Genomic DNA, 7,574 nt, shown 5'->3' on the forward strand with positions numbered 1-7,574 from the left:
ATATGTTAATAAATGATTCATTACCCCTTTAGCACCGAAAGAATATCTGTAATATTACTTGATTATCTGTAAAAGTCACGTTTTTCTATTAGCTCTGTCTGCTAGCATAGCTTCTCTTCTTCACTTCAAGAATATCTGCATGCCAACCGACCACTGTGTTACCAGCGCCCTCTGCTGGTCCAAACAAATATGACGTAAATCAGTGTAATAACGGTTTTTTTTTTTTAAGCCCAATTGTTAAGGCACAAAATACATTTTCAGTTGCACTTTTAAAAAGAAAAAGAACTATTATGCAGTTTTGCATTGTTTATTATAGAACCAGAATTTAAATTAATAGGCTTCATTTTCATTTCTATTATTCCTTTATTTATTTCATTCAAGAATTATTTTTAGTTAAATTGCATTGTTTTGAATAGTTTATCAAGGGATTCTTTTGACAATGAAATATAAAAGGAAAATAATACAGTATTGTCTAGTTTTCCCCCCCCCCAAAAAAAATTGTCTACATTCCCATTTTGTAAAATGAATCGTGAGGGAATCGTATCGTGAACCCAGTATCGTGAATCGAATCGTATTGGGAGTTGAGTGAATCGTTACATCCCTAATTAATAGCTGTTAGAATTAGATTTCTATTGACAAAATTCTTATCATGAAGTTTTGTTTTTTTTTTCATGAGATTTCAATCTCAATAATAAGCTTAACCTAATAGTCTAATATGTAATAGTTCAAAGTATTTTTTAAACTTTTAGGTTTTCTTATAAGTTCATTCAGAATATATCACAATGTTTTTGACCAAATATTTTTATTAAGGAATTTTCTGTGCTGAATAAATGACAATATTTTGTTGATTGTCTTGTTTAGATATCAGAAGAATTTCATCGGATTACGAGCAAAGACGTCCTGGGGACTTTCAATGCATCCCTTGACAAATTTGTGCCTGGCCTGTTGAAACTGTACCGGTCTAAGAAGGGAGCTCTTGGACAGAAGATGGAAGACCTGCTGGAAAAACTTGATGAACAGGTGAGAGAAGTGCTCCTTTGCCTGAAGTTATTTTGGCTTCAGCCAAAACACATTTGTGGAAATGAATGTCAGCAGTCATTGCTTTATGTTCTTATCTGGCAATATTTGATTTAACAAATTTTATTTTGTAAAAGTAAAGTAAAATTGTTAACATAGTTGCAGTGTTGTTGGTTTTTTTAGTTTTACATGTTGCTGGGTCTGACCTGTGCTTTATTTTCATTAATATAAAAGTTCTGATTTTGCATTGTGTATAAGTACACTATGTTACTATACTAATTGAAATGCTTGTTTTCCACTGAGTACTCTTTAGACATCCAACATTGTGTCCCACCGAAAGACAGCAGCACTGAGAGGCCTGCCCATTTTCGTCAGAGAAGATACAACAGAGTTTTTCCTGAAATGCTTGGTAAGTACAAAAAAGTAATGCAAGTAAAACTAAATCCTGAGATGTTTCAAAGGATAAGTTCCAAAAGATCCAAAATGGAAAGATACACCTCAGTGCTGTCCAGATAATTTTATGGAGAGGATTGCAGTTGTCTATAACTCTCGCTCCCCTTTTTCTGCTGAGAAGCAGCTGGGCATTGTTTGTGTGTTCCATTGCAGAAAATACTTTTGTACAAAACTCATCACAAGGGTGGTGGGAGAAAGCTACTACGTCATTAATTAAAGAAAAATAAGCTTTTTTTTAAAAAAAAAACCTCCATGAGTCAAATGACCAGCATGATATGGAGGTTTAATTTCAAATCTGTAGAAATTTATTTTGTCTTTAGTTCTCAATAATTAGCTCTCAATAATTAATCTTATACCTTGCTTCAGGATACTGACATTTTGTAACCAGTGTTGAACGGTGTATCTGTTGCCATCCTCACCATCCTACAAGATGACGATGCCGGTACGACTGTGCGAGACCATGCAGTTGTGTTGGAAGGGGATATTGTGCTACATAACATTCCAGACCTCTCTTCTGCCTTGGCATACCTCTTTGGCCTTCTGTATGCCCTCAACATTGATTATCCAAAGCAGATGAGTTATACCTTTGAAGCAATTCAAGCCATCTTTTTTGAGCTCGGTGGCTCTCGATGCTCACAGCGCATAAGGGCTCTGAAAACAAAGCTTTTGCTGTGACTGATAATGGAGAAGCCAGACATGACTTTAACATGTGTTCTTTAGCCTGTTCAAGTCCATTGCTGTTGAGTCATGTAAAAAAACTGTAGTTAAACCCTTTTGCTTCTGATATAGTCATTCACCTGTTACCATGAGTTGCTTATTTGGTGTTTAAACTGTTAAAATGAATTATTGTTCAAGTAAAACTAATGTATGTATGCAGAAAAGAACAAAAAAAAAACAACCTCACCTCTGTTTCAACCTGCATAAGGATGTGTAGGTGATAGAAAATTCTATTTTCAGATTAACTGTTCCTTAACCCTCTTGTTGTCTTTCGGTGAAGGGATGAAGAATAAGGAAGGAGAGGCAAGAAGGGAGAAAAATGGAAGGAAAGGAGGGAGAGAAGGGAAGAGGAAAGAAGGAAGAAGAGAGGGAGAAAAATGGAAGTAAGTAAGGAAGGAAAGGAGGGTGAGAAGGAAGACAGGGAGAAAATGGAAGGAAGAAGAGAGGGAGAGAAGGGAGGGGGAAAAATAGGGACAGAAGAAGGGAAGAGGAAAGAAGGAATAAGAAGGAGAAAATGGAAGGAAGGAAAGGAGGGAGACGAGTTGACAATATATGTTGAGATTGTGTCATGTATTTTAAAAGATTTGTTTAAGTGTTCACTTCAAATGAAGCACAGAACATGGTGTTTTACCTGTTATTTCCTGTTCATTGATGGTAATATTTCTAAGGACTTTTAACTGCTGTAGTTAATCATAGTTATGCCCATGTAAAACGTCAGTGTCTGGGTACACAGCCAATCATTTTTGCCACTATCTGATCGGTGTGTGCATGAGTGACTATATGTTGCTGAACACTTTTTTTTTTCCCCCACATACTTTGTTTTTCTTTTTTGGTTTTGAACTTCAATTTTAACGTCTTTGCTGTGGTGCTCAAAGCACCCAAAAAAAGAAACTGGCAATACTTTTTATTTATTTATTTTTTTTACAGGAATTGACTTGACTACCCATAACGTTCTGAAATGTACTTGAGGCACTGTTAAACAAAATAAATAAGATTTAAGATAACATTCAGTTGTGCTTTGTTTTATTCAATATCTATTTATTTGAGCATTTTTCAAATATAATTACAACATACATTTTCCTTTTATTTAAATAGGTAAATTTTCAACTCACTGGAGTAAGAATTGTATGAATATTTAACAAGAATATCTGCATTTAGTGAAGATAGAAATACATGGCATTGAAACCAGAATTTCTTCGTTAGACTTCCAGGATTTACTTAATTAGGTGAACAGGAAGATCCAAGTTGGCAGAACTCTTGTCAGAACTTGTAAATCTTAGTTAAGTCAACAACAGTAGGCAAAAGTTGAGATTACTCAAAAATCTCTTGCATCATGTTGCCTTGATATTTTAAGTTTTCTCAACTTTTTCTTTTTTACAGTGTACACGTAGCTAGTTTGTTACACTTTCTAGGGTTGGGCTCAATTACATTTTACAATTTCTTATTTCCTTACTGTGTACATGACAATAAACACTGTGAATCTAGAAATAGATGCTCTAAAGGATCAGATTTGGGCCCCGGCCTTGAGTTTGACACCTGTGCTTTAGATGCTTTAGAAAGCCTTTGATCAGTTGGAGTGGCTGTATTTATGTATTTATATATTTAAGTGTTATATTATATTTATATATTTTAAGTGTAACTCCTGACCCCCAGGTTGAGAACCCTTATGTTAAAGGATACTGCAGAGCCTTCACGTAGTTCTGAACCGCCTGCAGCCAATCAGAGCCACTCATGGAGGGTTTGAAGCCACAGATGCTGCAGGGTGAGAAAACACACACACGCACACACACACACACACACACACACACACAAATGCCTCAGGGACGTGTTCACACAGATTCTGTGTCACAAAGTCACATGTGTTAGAAAAAAGACACACAAACACCACTTCTACTACACATCATTTGTGTAAACATTTGTTCCTCTAAAGATGTTTATTATGAAGATGAAGCGATCATCTGTAGTTTAAAGATGTGTAGCTCTGTGGGCCTGTACTACAAAGCTGGATACGTATATCCTGGATTTATCTCCGTTAGCGGGTTTCACCTAACCAAACATTCTCTGTCAGAGAGCAGCTGCACTATGAACTGAGATATCAACTCACTCACTTAACCCAGGTGATTTCAGCCTGGCTACGTGCACGCTCCTGTGACAGGGGTGGGAAAGGACCCCCCACACTTTGTGTATAGCAGCACAATACTGCACTAAGCTGTATCCCACCATCCCTGTAGAAACAGTTACATTTCACTAAAGTTTAGGAATACAAACACAACAAGAACAATAATAATCACTAAGCAGTTTTATCCCTATCTATCAAAACATGACTGTTACTGAAAAAGTACAGTATCATATCACTACTTGTAAAACTTTGGGTAACACCCGTCCCAGGTGACCACGATTTTAATACTATTTAAGGCTGTGGTAGACAATGGGCGGGGTCCTGGGTATTCTTACATGGTAATGAATAAAAATGGTAAACAGTTGAAACATAAATAAAGAAATAGTCCTAGAGATGCTAAATAACTTTTAACGATGGTGACTCTTCTCAGTAAAAGAAAAACAGGTAAATATAGTTTTTTTACTTCTAATAAAATGTATAGTAACTTATCAACCTTTAAATCTCAATGTAACCTTTAAAATACCAGAAAATAAACCACACACTCACAGGGAATTAAAAAGCAAAATAATGTTTAGTTTTAGGAACAAAAATGTATTGACAAAATAAATAAACGGTGGTTGAGGTATTTTTTGTTTCTGTTTTACAATCACAGTTTGATTATCCCCATTGTCTGTGTGTTGTGTTTCAGAGGGTACTCACCTTGGATTAAAACATTTCTGGAATTTTACATGTATTTCTTCATTTTCATTATTAGGAAAGATCTGTAAAATTACATCAGATTTTATGTCAAATTTGAATATTAAAGAAATATGTTGAATTACCTTTAAAAACATATTAATATTGTAATATCATATTATGTTAGATACTTGTAATTCTAAAGGTAAATATTTAAATTACTTCTGGTTACTGTTAAGATACATTTATTACATTGTATGATGGAAAATGGTCATAAACCAGTAAAAAAATACAGAAAAATGTATGTAAAATTACAGTTAAAATGTCATTAAAAACATAATATTAATGTCATCTTACATTATGGTTAATTAACCATAATTTTAAACAGAAAACTTAAAATTATTGAAAATGTCTGTAAATCTACAAGCATTTCATTGTTTTAATGAAAAACTGGAAAAATCTGTGCAAAATTACAGAACATTTCCTGTAAATGTACTTTATTTTTTACAGTGTACCTCCTTTCCTATCCACTGTTACTTTAGCCCCAGAAGTGTTTAAGTGGTGGCCATGCTAAATACATTCATATGCACAGGTCAAACTGTTGAACTGAGAGGCAGTTGTTGAATTTCATAAAGTCTCACCTGGACCAACCTTGACCCATGAACACATACGACAAGTGAAGCCTGTTGCTATGGTGATAATGTCACATGATTACAGGGGGAGGAGCATTAGACCACCAGCTCACACACTCACTGACTGTCCTATTGGTTTACTCATTAAAAAAACTACTTTTCTAATTCAGAATTTACCCAGAATGCATGTGTGTGTGTGTGTGTGTGTGTGTGTGTGTGTGTGTGTGTGTGTGTGTGTGTGTGTGTGTGTGTGTGTGTGTGTGTGTGTGTGTGTGTGTGTGTGACAAACTACAGAGACAAACAGCATACGTTGAGTCAACATTGATTAGACGTTGGCATTTCAATCATAGAAATTCAACCACAAAACAACATTGATTCAATGACATCTTTTCAACATTGGTAAATTGGCTAGAATTTGATGATTGTTTGATGGTTGATCCACCATCAATTGTCGACCTTAACCAAAAATCAACCTTTTTGACCATAATTCAACAGTAAACATATTTAGCTGTCTGGGCTTTTACCTTTAGGATCTTCACCTTCATGGGCTGCAGGCAGTTAAAGGGACCAGAGCGTCACTATGGATCAAATCCTGCAATGTCATTCTAAAGTGAAAAAAAGAGGTAGTTTAAGTTTTAAAAATTACATGGTAATGATTAACCAACTACACAGTCATAAAATAAAGTCACATCAATGAACTGACAGCTCAGTGACTGGTTCACATTTTATATCACACATTTATAGAGACTTTTTTCTCTAAAATTAGTGTTTTGATCATGTTTGTTTTACAGATACAGAGTAGCCAGTATCAGTGCACAACGTAACAATAAGTGCAGGCTCAGATATTTATATACTGCATTTTATATAGATTTATATTTGACAAAGTGAAAGTATAGATTACAGTTTCTGAGATTGTGATAGAGTGGGACACTCTGAAGGGGATAATACTGGTCAGAGAGAAGGGCACGGAGAATATGTTACCAGTGTATTTATTATTGAAGTTGGTTTACAGGCAGCGATGATGGTGAGGGTACAAATAATTGTGGGTATGTGTTTGGTTCTTTAAAGGACACAAATAATAAGATGACCTTATTAATAATGTACAAATATTAATATTATCATTATCATCAATCATGTACAAATAATAATATTACCAACACCATTAATGTTGTACAGATGTATAAACATTGAATCAAACCATCAAAATATATTAACTCAGTCAAAAAACCCAAATAAACAGCAAAACAGCCAATGTGCAGGTATGTAAAGGGTTAATGACTAATGAAAGGATTCTAGATGATTCAGTGGTTTTTGTCTCCCTCTAGTGGAGGCAGGCGCGACTGCACCACATGGACCAATCACCTGAAGTGCGCATGAGCAGAGAGTATTAATTACATCTAGGTGCGTCTGACGTGATACAGAAGCTAAATGAAATCTAGCAGTACAAATAAAAGATGTGTAAACCTCAATATAACACACAGGAATACAGTTTACAAAGCTGAATAAAGTTAGCTACACATTTCACAGTTTACCACAGCTTATAACACAGTCACGTGACCTATAAAGACCTAAAATACACCCAGAAAATATTCTAACATGTACATAAGATACAGGAAAGCAAAGCAAGTGGGAGTAAACAATGTCTAAACAAGTCAGATGATAATATTAGAGTCTTAATAAACAATAAAACTTACTTTAACTTAGTCACACACACAGAGAGCCCTCATCCCTTAGAATGTAGTGTTAGTACTGAGAATGGATGCACTCAGAAAGGAAATGACATTACAACCAAGCAGTTTCAAAATAAAAGAACTGTAAACGTAAGACTTTCTGACAGACTATTATGTATTGATTTTTTTAATTGTGCAAAAGAGATAAATTAAAAAAATTAATTAATTAATTTTTTAATTATTTAAAAATTACTTTTTTAATTTATTTATTTACTTTATTTTTTTAAACAT

At 34.5% G+C, this 7,574-nt stretch overlaps 1 long non-coding RNA gene across 1 annotated transcript; it reads right to left on the reverse strand.

The window, feature by feature from the left end:
* Nucleotides 1–3,816: 3,816 nt before the first annotated feature.
* On the reverse strand, nucleotides 3,817–7,374 carry LOC114458595 (uncharacterized). Its single transcript, XR_003673077.1, has 3 exons — nucleotides 7,308–7,374; nucleotides 6,138–6,218; nucleotides 3,817–3,942 (listed from the first exon to the last, which is right to left on the reverse strand). It is a non-coding gene; the product is annotated as an uncharacterized LOC114458595 (long non-coding RNA).
* Nucleotides 7,375–7,574: the final 200 nt, after the last annotated feature.

The sequence above is a fragment of the Gouania willdenowi genome, unplaced genomic scaffold (genome assembly GCF_900634775.1).
Source record: "Gouania willdenowi unplaced genomic scaffold, fGouWil2.1 scaffold_149_arrow_ctg1, whole genome shotgun sequence".
Taxonomy (NCBI): domain Eukaryota; kingdom Metazoa; phylum Chordata; class Actinopteri; order Blenniiformes; family Gobiesocidae; genus Gouania; species Gouania willdenowi.